Source organism: Dreissena polymorpha, chromosome 6 (assembly GCF_020536995.1).
Source record: "Dreissena polymorpha isolate Duluth1 chromosome 6, UMN_Dpol_1.0, whole genome shotgun sequence".
In the NCBI taxonomy this organism is placed as follows: Eukaryota; Metazoa; Mollusca; class Bivalvia; order Myida; family Dreissenidae; genus Dreissena; species Dreissena polymorpha.
Window position 1 is genome coordinate 100,872,964 of NC_068360.1, and position 18,227 is coordinate 100,891,190.

The 18,227-nt window shown below is 37.4% G+C and overlaps 1 protein-coding gene across 1 annotated transcript in view; it reads left to right on the top strand.

Moving 5' to 3' along the window:
* LOC127836095 (uncharacterized) overlaps positions 1 to 18,227 on the top strand; it is a 198,551-nt gene that overhangs the window by 60,969 nt on the left and 119,355 nt on the right. The window lies entirely within an intron of this gene.

An 18,227-nucleotide genomic window follows, 5' to 3' on the forward strand; every position in this document is an offset into this window, starting at 1 on the left:
ATGATGACATTGCTAGTGAGGAACCTTTCTTCTTACCGTAGAGGTCCGGATCCCAAAAGTCAATTTAGGTTATAAAGCAGCTCGCCAAGGTTGTTACTTTTTCATGTATCATTCAACTTACCGAAAATAACTACCATTAGGAGACTAAGTAATGCTTGTAACCTGTCTCCTTACATCAAAGGTAAAGATCATTAGGCTTAAATTCAGTGTTTGCCATAGGCAGCATGTGTTTTACATAGGCGTTGTTTTGAGACAAATTTGCAATGTGTGGGCATCCGTGCTGTATGGAAACGCCTTGTACATTATATAAATATTACATGTCTGACAGGGTACAGGCATGTAATTTTTTTTATTATACCGACAAAAACTGTTCAAGCATGAACATGTGCGCTGCGTGTAACTCACTGGATCTTGATAAGACATATTTTTTTGGCAATTTACGTCAGATTGACAGATTTGGTCGTCTGTTTACCACGGAAATGCAAAACTGCGCACTGCGCATGCGCGAATAGGACAGTATAATATTTTACCATTCCGCACGTGATTGTAAAGGAAGCGGGCGACAGTATTTTTTAGCGGGCGACAGTATTTTTTTTGGACAGTAATTTTTTCCCGCTGGGTGTGACAGTATTTCTATGTCACGATGGCCTATGGGAGTTTAGCATTGTGAATAAAAGTGAGGTATAATAATAAGATATATTCTATTTTTCTGTTATTAAGTTCTTGCCTTCTTTGACGCCAAATATTCAACAATGTGTGTCGGTAAACTTGGATGAGCTTTTAAAGGCCATCATGGCCTTTTTGGTATCTTAATGCTTTTCGGAAGTAGACATTGTTTAACTTAGGAATTTTCGTGGTAACCATAACATAATGGCTGTCAATTTACCATGCACATTTGCAAAGTGTGTATAATTTTCTTTATTATTGACACTGTTTATAGTTCTTAATAACTTCTAATTACCACAGAAAATCACAAAACATACCTTATTATTTGAAAATACCTGCGTTGTGCATACATGTGCGTATGTTACCCGTCTTGCTTTTCTGTTTTCAGCCGCAATTGCATACCATATTGTTAAGTATATCGCTATTAAAACGCGATTCATTTTTCGATTTCAATGTGTTGGATTTTTGCTCAACTACCGTTATACCAAGGGCGGACTATATGTTTACTCCCGGTATGTCCGCCCTAAAATAAATCCTGCCATAGATAAAAAATTACTTCCGTTTTGTTGATGAAACTTGACATGTGCTCAGATACCAATATGAGACATGTGTACGTTATTTCATTGTTTTTCTTTAGGCAAAATTGTGGTTGTTATGGTAATTGAAATAATAGAAACTAAACTCTTGATAATGCAAGAACTCAAAAAGTACTCAAGCTACGTTAATAAAAAGGGGTTTGTCAATAGAAGGCTATACAGTGAATATGCACAATAATAAAAATTGTAACATGTGTAATAATTGCTTCAATAATTGAAAACAAAACTTTGAATCCTGCAATTACCCAATAAATAAGTAAGCTAGTTCGATGAAACTTGATTTGTGTGTAGAGGCCTGTATGGGGAATACGCAGGTTATGTCAGTCTTTTCCAATATTTACTGCCTGTCCGTCTGTCTGTTCTTGTTAACAAATCTTGATCCTGTGGTAACTAAACAAGTAATAAAGTCATGTGCATGAGTATGAAGTTGTATGTAGTAGTTTTATCCTTCTGTCCATCTGTCCAAAAAAATCTGGATCCTGCGATAACTCAAGAAGTATATCAGCTACTGCTAGTTTGATGAAACTTAGTATGTGGGTAGATGGTCATATGCATTATATGCACGGTATGTTAGTATTAGTGCAGTGTTGTGTTAAGTTATGTGATTGCTATGGTTACATAAATAAGTGAACATTAAATTCTGCATCCTGACATAAATAAAAAGTACTGAAGCTAGGTTTGTAAAACTTATGAAGATCATGAGTCGCGTTCTGAGAAAACTGGACATAATGCATGTGCGTAAAGTGTCGTCCCAGATTAGCTTGTACAGTCCGCACAGGCTAATCAGAAACATCAGTATCCGCTTTTATGACATTTTTCGTTTAAATGAAGTCTCTTCTTAGCAAAAATTCAATTTAGGCGAAAAGTATCGTCCCTGATTAGTCTGTGCGGACTACACAGTCTAATCTGGGACTCTACGCACATGCATTATGCCCAGTTTTCTCAGAACGCGACTCATCATAATGATACTCCGACAACTTTTACCCGGTAGGAGACTGCTGTTTTATTCAAGCCAGAGCTGTTGTTGCACTAAGCAAATATTAAGAAGTACCAATATTAACAATGTCAAATTTCAGTCTCAGCAGGGTCCGTGTATATACCGTCGTTTCCTTCTTCGTTTTGAATTCGACACAACGCGACATGAAAATTAACGCCTTTTAGTTCATATTCCGATTTTATAATAACCTAAACAAAAACAAAGTACGAAAACAAAATTAACTTCTTTATATCGTTTTTCGTTGTTCTATATATAAAACAAAATACGAAACGTATTTCCCTCTTCAAATTTCGTTTCAATCTTCATTTAACGAAAATCAATGATTAAAACTTGGTCCCGTTTACCCTTCTTGGTTTGGTATTACGGTTCAACGATCTATAAATAAACATTTATATATATATTCTCATTTGTGGCTTTTGCGCGTACTTTATATGCTTACATTAGAATAAATCACTTATTTCGATCAGCATGGCTTTTTACGTGCATGTTGTTGTTGTTTTTTTTTTGGGGGGGGGGGGGGAAGACACGCCGTAAGGGAAGAAGACCGGGGAAGAAGACGTGGATATTTTCAGTTGTTTTTCCAAATAATGTATTTTCCTAAAGTGAAATGATCACAATCTGATATCTAAATGTTTCCCAACGACCCGGTATTTCATGTCGATACGCCTCTAATGACACGTCTTGTTCTTTGCCCCTATACTATGCAAATTCAGTACTGATTCTACAAACCAAACTCGTTTAAGTCCGATAATTAGGGGAATGTTCTTACATTTAAAGATCGGCAATACCCCTTCCCCTGTGTCCTGTATTCCAATTATTATTACCCCTTAGACCCAAATGATGGTTTAAGAAGCACAATAATAGGCGGCGGCTGCTAAAATGTCCCCTATGTTTTACTTTTAACATCACCTTACAAAATATAATGTTAAAGTTGTATAAGTACTGCCAATATTGAAAGAAAAGACATGACAAAAGGAGAATAAAAAAAAATGTGTGTATCTTATGAAATGGTTAAGCCGAAGGTGTCTAATATATAATTTCCAAAATTCGTTTGATTAAGTACAAATACATGTTACATTTCACAACTGAACTGTGATATGTCTACTGATTTTAGCTCTGAAAGTTTTATAACCAAACACCTTTTATGAAACCGTTTTGCGCTTGAAATGTTTTAAATAATATTATTAATATATATAACAACATATTAAATGTTCCGGAAAGAGCGCTCAAGATTAAGTCAATGATAACAAAATATTTACCTTCCAATGATATTTTAACGCCGCTAAAGAAATTTGACTTTACACGTAAGGTTTCATAAAGAAGGCGAACAGCATGCGTAACGCCTATAGAAACTTCTTGAACGCGTTGAAACGTTCCGTTTTAGACCCTGGTTGTCTCCTAAAATGAAACTCAAACACCTTTATAGAAAAGCGTATATATCTAAACTATATGTGTATGATTTGCTGAGTCAATGATATACATGTATATAAGTTTCAGAGCTTATTTTATTGATTATTTCTTTAAGGTGGTGGTGGCCGTGAGCAGTGAAGAGGAACGCGCCTTCAAGCAAGCGTTGGCGTGCGTGATATGTTAAAGTACATGCAATAGTCGAAAAATGTATTATTGTATGCCTTTTATATACATCCAGTTCATTTAAACAGTCATTTGAAAAGAGGAAAAAAAACGTACTAAAAAAATTTAAAAAAAATTATTCATACAATTTATTATTTGTAACAATGTCATAGCTCTACTTAAATGGTGTTTTAACTAACGTATTATAATTAGCGTTGATTTTTTTCATTATTTTTATAATGTAATTGTTTTGCAGAGAGTTTCACATATCTGTATAATTGTTATAAGCACATTTTCTTTATCATATAAAGGAAGCACCAAAGATAATCATTCTGCAACACTTTAAAAACACAGTTCGTGAACCCATTGCGTAAAGCATTAAAACATATGCTCTGAACTTTATAACACTATTTAGTATGAAATTCAGGACCAGTGTCGCACCCTATATTTGCAACTTGTTATTGCAACAAAGCACTGGTTAGATGCAAGACCTGCGTGGTACGAGAGTCCACCAGGACGGCACACGACGTGCAGTTACAGGGCTTCACGAGGCATCTATGCTCTCAGCGGAATTGTTCCCCATACTAATTGAATTTATATGTTCAGCAAAAAAATGTGGGCTTTTGTCATTGCTTAAAGAGATATAAATACAATGTAGTCAATAATTCAATTGTTTTAATTACTTTAAGAAAAAAGCAATCCTTAAAAACGATGTATATTGTACCATTATTAGCGAAATGCATGTTATACGTGAACTCAAATGCAATGATTTTAAACAAAAGCAGACAAGTACATTTGTATCATAGTTTAATGTTACTAGATCTATTTGTTTTTCCATTAGAGTAGCCAATAATAGCTGTCCTAAGACTCGGCTATTCTACTTCTATAATTGTCGACATTTATGTATTTACAAATAATAAGATCTAAGGGAGAAAACTGCGCAAAAAGATCAATCACGACTTATCTCCCCAAATCAGCGGAGCGCCCCTCGTTTTCCGTGTACCGTTTTATCAATTCAAGAACGGTAAATGGAAACAGGCATTGTGTTTCACTTTTCATATATTGATTTTTTTTATAAATAAAATTGAAACGAAATATGAATAGGGAAATAAGATTTGTGTTTTAGTGTGTTATTAGTACACCGAAAAACGATACAAAGAACTCAACTTTGTTTTTTGTTCCGGTTATAAGAAAATCGGAATACCCCGGTATGAACTTATATAGGTGTATTCTTGTTTTTCGTTGTGTCGAATACAAAATGAAAATGGAAAAGACGGTATATACACAGACCCAGTCGCCGGAGAGAACTTTGCTGATCTATGCGTATGGCAATGAACCGTTTGCCAAAGAATGAGACACCTATAATACCAAAAGACGTTACTTAGCCTCTCAAGACTGGAGCTATTGGAACATTTGAAATATAAATACAAACCCCTGAATTCTCAGCAAAAATCGTTTTGTTGTAATAAAAACAATGTACAGTTTTCTGCACTTACAGATGGCTATATATAACGCATTGTCCAAAACGGATAGATCTGTTGAAAACGAGAAAACCTTATCAAATATACATTAAATATACAAAATACACTAAATATCCCTTGAATATATATATTTATATATTTATATTTATATATTTACCATAGACGAGTTTAACAAATCCACGATTTTTTAGATAACCAATGCCTGCAGAAAAATTATGCAGATGACGAATGCTAGGAGCTTCTGCTCTACTACGCTAGGAACGATGACCACCGCATCTGCCTGTTTAAAGTTCACCACTGGTACACTGCATTGTGTGTATGTAATCAATAAAGTTTAACAGCTTTAAAGACGACATTGGCAAGTATAGTGTTTATCATTGAAATCTGTAAATATTGGCTGCTTTCAGGGAAAACGGGGTTTAATGCATATCAAATAAGATTAGCCTGTGCACCCTGATTAGCCTGTGCAATGCGCACAAGCTAATCAAGGACGACATATCTGATTTTGTGGTGTTTTTCGTTTAAAGAGAGTCTCTGGTACTGGGATAACAACTAATGCATATGCATTAAGCCATGTTTTCCAAAAATGAAGCTTAAATTATATTTGTATTAATGGTTTGAAAACAACAAACACATCTCGACCTGTGCTTTAAGACACACTCTTTACAAATGTGAATGGGTTGTGTTCATTTCAAACTTGCGATATAAAAAGATATCACATAATTTTGAAAACTAAGTTGCGTCTAGGATTATACAACAGCGAACAACTTCAGTACCTTCAGCGCTTTAATTTTCCAATGCGATTGTTTACCTCGATTGGGTATTTCTATTTTGTTAAATACATCGACCCATCTCGAGGATTGTTAACTACGTATTTAATACATTATTAAGTACATCTTACCCTGGATTGTCTACATTTTCATTTCAAAACAAAAGGTTGATTTTTTTTTCAGAGACTTGTTAAGGCGGGTTAAAGTTAGACCAACAAGGGGTGCGTTATTTTATACTATTATAAAATGTTAATCAAGACAGAAATCGCTTCTCATTACATGTCACTCTTCGAAATTATAATACATCTTTGTGCGTAGGTTCTTAGCCTGATTCTACTACCTCAATATCGAATTATTGTGACGGAAATCGACCACGAGCTGCAACAAGAAAGGGGAGTTACTTTATGTTGGGGTAAAATGTTCTGGAAATATTTAAAAAAAAAATTTTTAACAACAACAACCTTTATTAGCATATACGCATAATACAATGCTTTTTTGCCACAAAACAGAAAGTTACGCAGTTTGTGTGTTAAAAATACATTTATTCAATATTCAATACGAGAAGTTTACAAAAACAGTAGTACAGCAGTAATCAATATAATTATATCATCAACTGTAATACGAGGAAAATGTAAAATTATTTTAATTATACAAACATATTCAATGAAAAAAATAAAATTAAAAATAACATGGCTATGTCTTGTAGATGTTAACAATTATAACTGGTTGTCTATATTATTACGCATTTAATTAGCATTGAAAATATATTTAGCAGGGTTTATTATGTCTTTTTTATTTGCCGACTGCATTAGAAAGTCAAATTTATTCAACGTTGGCCACCTTTGAAATATGATTTTAAATGTTTCTTTCTAATTTCTCTATATAAAGAACAAACCAGTAGAAAGTGATACTCGTTTTCTATAGCGTGTCCGTTGCAAAACTTACATTTTCTATTTTCGTGTAGTATGTTATTATAACGATCTCTTTCGATTTCTAATCTATGTGACGATAATCGAAATCGTGTAAGTGATGTTTTGTATTTCTTATTTGTTATAAAATCAAGATATGGTTCTAACTCAAAAGTGTTTTTAAATCTACAATAGCTCATGAGTCTAGGGGAATTATTTATTTCACTATACCAGCATTGTTTGTAATTATCTAATAAACGTTGTTTCCTTGTATTGTAGATGAATGTTTGAACGGTTTGATTTATGATAGTTGTTTGATCCGCCCATATATTGCTTAACCCAAGCTCGTCAAGAGTGGTTGTTTATGTGTGACGCCCAATTTCGATGGTTGTATGTGATTTTGTGTTGTGCATCGTTAAATATCACAGAATATATTGTTTTTGTGATACTGTTATCACTTGATTTAAGTATTTTTAACCAATAGCGGATTATTTGTAATGTGCGTATTATGTATAGCGGGTATCGTCCTAATTCTCCGTACATACCAGATAGATTTGTAGATTTGTTTACTTTTAAGATTTTTCGAAGTAGTTTTGTATGTATTATTTCGATTTCTTTTCCTTTCGTAAATCCCCATACTTCTGCTGAATAGCCTAGGGCTGGGGTGACTTGTTTATCAAATAGGTTTAATTGTTCGCGTGTTAAGAATTCGTTTTGATTATTTATAGTTTATGTAGAGATCTATTGCCGCGTTCTGCTAGTGTTTGGGCTGTTTTATACCAGTTACCATTCTTAAATAGTGTTATACCTAAGTACGTGAAAGATGTCACTATTTCTAATAATTCCCCGTAGAGGTAAAAGTCATAATTTGTATGGCGATTACTTTTTTCAAAGATCAAGACCTTTGTTTTACGTGTATTAATTTTAAGTTGAGATACTATGCAGTAATTTTCAATGCCGTTCAACATTGATTGTAATGATGTTGGTGATGTCGAACATAGAACTTGATCATCTGCGTATGATAACAAGAAAAACTTAATGTCGTTAATCGTTATAATTCCTTCGATGTTTGAATTTATGTTCTCTACCATATCATTGACGAACATTTAAAAAAGTATGCTTGAACACGGGTCTCCTTGTTTTACTCCTGTATTGGATATTTTATGATCGGATATTTGTGATTTCATTTTAACGGCCGCCTTAACAGAAGTATACATAGCTCGAAACGCGGATACAAGTTTGGTACTAATTTTTTGCGATATCACTTTTTGCCATAATAGTGCACGGTTTATGCTATCATAGCATTTAGCATAATCAATGAAAATGCAGTATAATTTTTGGCCCGAATTTAGTATTTTATTTATTAGACTGTGAAGTATAAAAATACAATCTAAAGTAATTTTGCCTTTTTGATAACCGTATTGGAATTCAGATATTGATTTGTTCGATTCGCACCATTTGGTTAGTCGGTTTAATAACACTTGTGAATAAATCTTTGATATTATATTATTTAGGGTTATTCCGCGATAGTTTAATGCTTGATTTGGGTCACCACTTTTATAAATTGGTTTAATGTAACCTAGTCCCCAATCTTTCGGGTAATTTCCACTTTCAAATATGTTATTGAATATATGTGTCAGATGTGGTTTTATGATGGTGTATGAAGCTTTGATTATTTCAGCTGGTATCTGATCCGGCCCGCTTGATTTTCCGTTGTGTTGTGTTGATAATGCTTGTTGTATTTCATTCTCTGTTATCGGGGAGTCAAGAAAATCATTTGTTTCGCTGTTGCTAGTGTTGTCATGGATATTGTCAATGTTTTCATTGGACATGTCTTTTATATCATTACTATATAAATTATTTAAATGTTCATACATGTTTTCTATATTGATGTTGTCGGGAGTACTCGTATGTTGTTTATGACATTTTTTAATATTTTTCCAAAAAATTTTAGGCTGTGTTTTAGCTATATTGTTTAACCGTGCCCCTTCTTCGACTCTGTAGCGGTATTTTGCTTTTCGTCTTACATCGTTATATTTTGTTCTGTGCTGAATAAAATTGTGTCTGTTTGCATCAGTTTTACTTTAATTGAAAGCATTTTTTGCGTGTTTGAAATTATCTTTTGCATTTTTACAGGTTGAATCGAACCATTGTGGTTTTTTCTGTTGCCTGTTGTGAGAATTTATTTTTATTACGTTGCCGAATATGCATGCACTGTTTTCTTGAAGATATTTAGTCAAAATACTAGTTTTGTCATCTACCGTTTTATTTTCATCAAACACTGTATTAAAGTTTGGAATTGTATTTTTTATTAACGTATTAAATTCATTAATTTTAGATTCATCAAACACTTTTTTTTTAAGTTTCTGTTGCATAGATTCATTAATATTAAATGGTGTCTTTTTTGTGTGATTTTTCATATTTAAACTAAAATATAGAGCTGCATGGTCAGAAAATTCTGTCCAGTCTAGAACTTCAAATTCTTTAACAAAATTCCGATCGAGCGTATCCTTTTGCATTAATAAATAATCCGTTACACTGAGGCCACGTGATGAACTGAAAGTGTACCGGTAATTGCCATGTTTATCTTGCGCTAATCGACCGTTGGCAATAATGTGACTGGTGATGTTGCACATGGAGATCAAAGCGCGACCATGAATGTCAATCACGGGATCTTGATTCATGCGTTTAGGAAAACTCGTGGGCGGGAAGTAAGAGTTGTTTGTATTTAAAGTGGTATCGCCATCTAAATGTTTGTCATATTCTAATATGTCTGATAAATTCCCAGTTCTTGAGATTAAATCTCCAACAATGTATGTAAGGCCTAAATTACAATATTTTTCGATGCCTTTTTCTAATTCCTCAAAAAAATCAAAGTCTTTGTCTTTTAATACTTTTGAAGTGATAGGTGGAATGTATGTACAACATAAGTATACATTTTTATCAAAATCAAACAGTGATTGATCTAATTTCAACCATACTATTCCTTAATTATCTTTTTCTGCAACAGTTATCTTATTTTTAAATGTAGTTTTATAATAAATTGAAATACCTCCGGCTTGACGACCTTTTTTAATCCCATATGATTTATGTCCATAAATGTGTTCACTAAGATAGTTTTGAATTTCGATGTTTGTTGATTGCGTTTTGCTCGTCCAAGTTTCACTTAATACCACAAGGTCGTAATCGCTGATTTTTTTGTAGAAAATCACAGTCATTTATTTTTCTATTGAGTCCGTTCACATTCCACGAGATGATTTTGAACTTCTCAGTGTCCTACATATTAACATCCCGGAAGTTCCCGTCCGCTCCTCTGGATAGAAGTTTCGGTCCCGCCCATTGTGTTGTTCTACCGGCTGCTCGTTCCCGGTCTACCAAGTGCTGTTTGTTGCGTCTTTTCTCTAAGATCCCTCTTGTTTGTTGGATGCCGATGCCTTGATGGGGTGCTTTCAGGTCTTGGCTCCGCTCAATTGCTGTTTTTCGCACGAGCTGTCGATCATCGTAAATATTCTGTTCGCTACACGTACTCCAATGTGCTATATACACGTGTGACAAACACAGTATTTCTGATTAATTGATTATGAGGGGCAATGTTACCATTACTGTTCTAAATTTACTCAAGCGTCTAATTAAGAACGGTTATAATACAAGCTCGTAAGCACGCTAATCTTGAAAACGTTATAATGGACAGTTACCACTTACACGGAAATGAAACTAATTTAACTGGACAGAAACCTCCCCCACGCAAAAGCAACTATTTCGCTTTATGGATCAACACAGTATACAGAATGCAAGATCACGCGACTTTGGGGGGTTCGCAAATAGAAGTTAATAGATGTTAACACACCGGTAAGTGGTGCTTTTTAAACATAACCTTTTACAACAAGTTTTCTTAACAATTTTAGCTAGTGCATAATATACATATTTTTATGCGGCTAAGGGTAAAGTGAAAAACATAAAAATTACTTTATGTCATAAGACTGTGTTCTTGGCCAAAGAATTCGATGTTTACAGCCTTTCATATACACTGTTAAGATGCACGCAATGTGAAATATTGGCACCGATTTCAGATGTTTTCAATAAAAAAACTTATATCTAAATATATCGGCACAAACTGCAAGAAAAACGTTTTGTGAATTAAAGAATTTTGCAAATATATTTCAATAACTTAAGATATTTGCAAAAATAAAGTTTTTAACGGTGTGTTTTCATTCTGTCCATCCCGTGTGTAAACCCCGTTAATGCTGCGGCCTGCAGAAGTGAACAGTGGATTTTCTCTCGTCACTGAGGTCACTGTGTACTTTTCACAATGCAATTCACGTGTTCGAATTACCGTCCTGAAGACTCCGTTAACAGCAGAATTGTAAATGCGATAGAAACAGACAGACCATATATCACATTCAGTAAAACAATCCATACATTGTACAGGCATGACATTTGTACTGACGCTGTTCTTAAGATGGCCTTTCTTTTCAGATTGAATTTGTTTAGTACGAGATAAAAATCAGTTTTAAGCTTTACACTTATACAATTATTGCAAAAATGAATTAAGTAATTTAAATATTGTGTTAAATAGATATCAATACGGTAAACAGATGCGAAACAAACATCGTTTTAGTTTTCTAGAAAACAGTATCAAGTTTTAAATGAGACCTTTTGGTTTTAAAAGCTTTTGAAGACTATCGCATTATTCTTGCTAACACTACCGTGATTGTGTTAACGCCAAAAAGGCATTTAAATCGATACGAATTTTTTACGCATACTAATTAGCCAACTGTCCGAGATTCATCGCTAGCCAGCAGTATCCTGTTCAATTGCGTTAATGTATCGTTAAATATCAAATGCCCCAATAGTTAATAAAACCGTGCGTCGGCAAGATATAAACACATTTAAGATTAAATCAAACGCAATCTGGTACCCGATATCTTCTTACTTACGTAACAGTATTAACCCATGACGGCCACATTACGTAATACTATAAAAGGATTGTTCAAGCGAGTAAAAAAGGGGCTCGGTCAGCTGCTGGAGCGTGCGCGTCGCGACCGAGGCGAGAGTCGCCCGCAGAAGATTTTCTCACCTGTACATATTTCCTTATAGAGGGAACTTCTGCGGGTGGCTCTGCTGATCCAGCAGAGTCCGTCACCCTCGAGCCGGACGTCTTCTACACTGCTGGGATTGCTGTCTTCTCCAAGATGCAGCGGACTTGTCACCCGCTGTTTATCGTCGAGAGTTCGCCGGCCCGGACCTGCCAGAGGTCCCGTCTGAAGAGGGCCGGGGACGGCGGGACAGCAAGACCACCAGTGTGGGGGACATACGGGACGGACCTGGGTCTTGCGCTTCTGCGCGAGGGGGAAGCCCAAGAACATCGAGGGGGTGGCTTTAAAGAGGGACCCCGGGGCGGCGGTACCTAGTGCGCTCAACGCGCTGGGGAAACCGTCTCGGGGATGAAGACGACGGCTGATGACAACAAGTGGGCCATAAAGGCGGAGCTGTGTGCTGCAGCGGTGCTGCGTTCAGACATGAATTTGTCTTTTGAGATTGTCTTACCACCAGTGCACATTAAGGTCTCATTGGCCACCGTGCACTGGTCTATTTGGATCTAAATTATTTCTTTGGCGAATACCCGGGAAGCCGCGGTAAATTTGACCTACTTTGGCTCTAAATTAATCTCTCTCCCCTGAAAGGTCACAGGGGCAGGTCGGGCTACTATAACCTCGTGAAGAGGCCAGTAGGACCTGTAAATAAACTCTGAAATACACACACGTAAAAAAGGGGTGACTAGGTTACACGGTGATTGCTACGAAACTGTTCTGTGCCCCAAATGCAACGTCCCAGACACCTTCGAACATGTATTCTTCATATGCCCTCATCACGCGACCCAAATACTAGAACTAAGTGCAGGTATAATATCAGCATAATTATAACAACATCACTGTAAAAATTGATCGCCGACTACTGTTAATGCCTCCGAACAAGTTCGGATCTGTTATAAGACAACATGTTTTCAATTTTTTGCGAGACACGGGATATCTGAATAAAATATAAATACATCGCACATTAAACATACAGTTAAAATACTTCGCTAAGCGAGCTGCCACTGCGTATGCCTTATTAAAATAAAATATAAATATTACAGTATAAATACACTAGATATATTGTTTCCTTAACAACCTAAATATTAAACCGTAGACCCTTGTGACTGCTGAAAGCAGGAATCCCGAGTGGGACGCCGCGGTGATGCGGGAGACGCCGCAAGGAAGGAAATATTATAATAGAATATGTTTTGATTTATCCCAAGACTTTATACAGACATCATATATCTGTAACAATATCTCTTCGTCCTCATACTAATAGTAATTTAAGGTTTAATTCCCATATGTATTGCAAAACAAGCATAAATATGTACGGAAAGGACTATTTTTACGATTTTTGCGTATTTCAATTATCTCCCTTGCAAAAAGCAAGATATAAGGAAAATCGCATTAAACGAACTATTGAAATCTTAAAACATTATTACTACAAACTCTGCCAGTTTATCTGTACGTCTACACGCTTAAATTTTTACAATTTTCATTGCGTCTACGCGTCTACATAGTAATTACGAGTAATAGCGATATTAAAACTAAGCAAACTAAAAGTTCCAACTCACAAATCTAGTCCGAATAAAAACTAGATATCTGCACTAAATACCCCTTCTGACGAAAACCAGATTAAAACTGACAGTGTAGTGCCACAATAATGATATATTATATGAACACCTTATACCTGTACCAATATCCATTTTTACTTTATACTAATAGTAATTTATTTTTCAACCCACCACCGACTTGAAAACAAACACAAATATAGGAAAAAAAGACTCATTTTGGAACTTTAACGGCTTAGAATTACCTCCCTTGCAATATAATAACGCAATATGGAAATACCCCACAAACGCTCGAAACTTCAACCATTTAGCGTCACAAAATCTGTTCTGTTAAAATTAAGGGTAAAACTAGATGCATACCTGCACTTAATCTATAAAATAAAGCGATTCAGTAGGGCATACTAACCAATCCAGAGTCTTATTGCATAAATTATCTTCCTTAGGCTTATCCGAAATAGCAAAACTATGCGTATAAACAAATCGCGTAACTTACAAAAGTGCGAATAAAGCGCGTTCCGGTGCCGGACTAAAAACACATCTAGGTAACTACATAACATTTACCCTGTCTGCCGGACCCCGTCCGTGGACTATAGCCATGAAGGGGCCCTCTGGGCGGGCACGGATGACGGGTCACTTCTGCATGTCAATGGGGCCGCTCGCCCGGGCCCGCACAGAGTGAACCTACGGTATTATCACGGCCTGAGCATAACGCGGATATGACAACCGACCTATAGTTACCCCGTCGCAGGGCATAGCCAACGGGTCACATCTGTATGTCAACGGGGCCCCCTGGTCTGTGCCCTGTGACGACGCCACGGACGGGCAAGGGCTGACAAGCTACACATTATAACCCAGTAAAACAACAACAACACTCTCTTAATAAAACGACGGAAGGGATTACGGTACCGAATATAACTGTCACCCAAATCATGAAATGTATCGGCCGCCTGTCTCGTTAACAACCGCGACTTAACAACATAGACGCAATTTAACCCTAAGGGCACGCTATCAGAATCAATGACGGATAGGTACGCTTGATAAAAATAAAAACGAACATCTGTAACCACTATGTAACGATATGGACAAATCTAAAATCCCCCCTTTGGAAACCAAAAAATCGGGCTAACAGTATCCGGGTTCCGCGAGACCCTCCCCCTCCCCTGTGCTGGTCCTCGTTATTTTAATTTTTTTTCCGCTGCACCCAGCACGCAGCAGCTGACGACGACGGTATTGGGGAAAGCACGCAGACACAACATTTCCGCACAGAGACGGAAGCCGCATTAAGTGCGCACTCAGGTAACTCAATAGAGAAACCTTCAGGACAACCCCTTTAGATGTAGATATCACAACCATGTATTTTATATGTGCATTATATTAAAAATGTTGGATGGAGCGTGTCGGCTGGGGTGGTGAGGCGGCCCCCCCCCACCCCGCACTGTGGCCCTGTCGACACGACCCACCCAAGATTACCAAAAAAAGAAAAGTGATGATAATTATTATATTTGTTTCTCAGTGTATAGATGTGAATAACTAATTGCAGTCCATTCATTTACTAACCATTGTAATAGCCACAATAACACATAGAACTGCTGCCTCTGATATCATACATAACCAGAACCAGTAAAGTGCTCACTCTCCTAATACCAAACTACCATAACCACAGTCCATCTCTTCTATCATCAAATAAATGATCTATCAAAAACAAAGTCTGGCCCTCACAACACCACAGTGCCACAGGCAATCACCCCAGAAAGAAGAAAGAAAATCTCGAAATTGTCTTAGCCCATAAACAAAATAGTCATCTTGGTCCATTTACACACACTCAGTCCCTCTCTTCTTTCATCTAGTACATGATCTGTCAAAACTCTAGTCTGACCCTCACAACAACATACAACCAATACCCAAAATAGTAACAGAGAGTGCCCAAGCTACTATAAAATATGACACAAGGCAGCAGATCTGTATATGTACCAATACTAACACTATATACTAATATGTCCTCAGCGAGAGACGCTACATGCCGTCCCTCTTGAAAGATACTGAAAAGAATCACTGTTTGCAGTTCATTTGTACACTAACCATTATATGTTCCTATGTAGCCGGATCGAGCCCTTAGCTCGACATGCCCTAGACCAGACCACGATACTAACCTGGCATATTACAAAAACACATAGGAATGCTGTCTTTGCTTTTATAACCAGAAACACTAACGTGTGAGCTCTCTCTAATACCAAATTTACTCAAACTCAGCCCCTCTCTTCTTTCATCAAATAAATGATCTATCAAAACTAGTCTGGCCATTACAACACCACAGTCTCACAAGACACTTAACACATCAATAAGAAAGAATTTACAAAGAAATTGTCTACCCCCCAACGAACTAGTCATCTCGGCCCAATCAAACAAACATAGTCCCTTTCTTCTATCATCAAATACATAATCTTTCAAAAACTAGCCTGCCCTTCGCAATAACATTCAAACTATATACCAAATAGCAACAGAGAGAGCCCACGTTACCGCAAGTTATGACACAAGACAGCAGAACTACACATGTATATAAGTACCAATACTAACACTATGTACTAATATGTCCTCCGCGAGGGACGTTAAACGGGGGTGCAGTGTATCGGTGCTATACACCGGGCACTTAAAAGAACCAGGGGCGCCTCTGGAATCGGGGCGTTTCCTGTATCCTGCTCGAACCCCCACTAACACCTCTCATGGGGCGGAGAGCACAACAACCACACTTGGGTAAATGAAAGCTAGAATACAGGACATAATCTATAATACTATGAGTTTTACAAATTAATATAAAACATAAATAAATCATATGATATATCTACGGCGTTTTTAGATCATTTATTTACTTTACCTATCCAATTATAATAGCAAATACAACATAACTACAAAATAAATACATCCCAGCTTGATACATGGTCTGGATGTTTGGCAGGCGGGTGGGAAAGAACGATGGTGACTCTGGGTGGGGCTTTGGGGGGCTCCCTGGTTGGTTCTTGACTGATCTGTTGTCGCGCGCAGCGAGAGGGTGGATGAGGCTGCTTGTCTCGAGGGTCTCCAGCGGTTGGGTGCTCGGGCCGGGGCCGTATGCGGGCGCGGGGGGGGGGCGGGCTCGGGCTCGCTCGGCGTGGGTGCGCTTGTGCGGGGGCGGCGTGTTCTGCGATCTGGGAACTGCAACAATATACAACCCTTCACGACTGACCGATGACCGTAAATAACCGACAGACACCTCCTCTTCCGCTCCAGACAAATGCACAACAATCACATACCACATACTATACACAACCATACACAGATTACCATCAAGGAACCCGGAACACACGGGCGTGGCGCTCTCATACACGCCACCCGTTATGAGTGGGGGTGTGAGAGCGTTATGTGTGTGTGTTCCGGGTCTTACGTACCGGGTGGTGTTGGGATGTGGGTCACGTTGAGTGTCTTGTACATTAGTAATGTGCGGGACACTCGGCGGAATCCGCACCTCATCACCACCTTAAGGCAGATCGCACATTAAGGTCTCATTGGCCAACGTGCACGGAACTCTCTTAAAAATTAAAGTATTTGGCGAATACCCGGGAAGCCGGGGTAAATTTGACCTACTTTGGCTCTAAAATTAATCTTTTTCCCCTGAGAGGTCACAGGGGCAGGTCGGGCTACAGTAACCTCGTGAAGAGGCCAGTAGGACCTGTAAATAAACTCTGAAACACACACACGTAAAAAAGGAAATTGTTCTGTGAAGCTTACATTAGTTAGATAGTCAAGAGTTCTGGTCATGTAACCGCCATGAGTGTACCGTACTGTATTAAAGCATTAATGCATGTGTGATAGTTAACTCGTTATTTATTGTGTATTTTTGTTTTAAAGCATCCGTGAACGTATTTGTATGGTGAAATTGTACTTTCACACCATAATCACTTAAATATGGTTAAAGACTTAAGTATCGAGCTTTTTATATTTCGATGGAGTAAAATATGTTTTATAGCTCCTAACTTTAAGAATGGATGTGGTGGAGGAGGGGGCTGTTCAATGTATATTTTTAGCTATTCCGTCCATTCTTCCGACGGAAGGATTTGGTGTGTGTTTCTGTAACGTAAGTGCAAACATTCACTTAACAAGTGTGTGAGCGCGTGAACTGCGAAAAGACGTATGCACTCCGCAATGAAATGATTGACGTAAGACTTCCATAAAAAAGCAAAAGCAATGCGTAACAATATGTTTTATAAAGCACTTCATTTCTCTGTTTAAGCAAGTTAAGCTCGTTTGCAGTGACAGTCACACACACACACACATATATATATATATATATATATAGGAGAGAGTGAGAGAGAGAGAGAGAGAGAGAGAGGAGAGAGAGAGAGAGAGAGAGAGAGAGAGAGAGAGAGAGGAGAGAGAGACAGAGAGAGATGGAGAGAGAGAGAGAGATAGCGCGCATCTCTCGAGCTCGTCCTAGCGCTCATCTCGTCTCTACATCTGCTCGCCTACTCTCTCTCTCTCGCTCGCTCATCGCGCGTCTCTCGGCTCTCTCTCTAATTCTGCCCTCGCTCGCTCTCTCTAGCTCTCTCTGCGCTCTCGC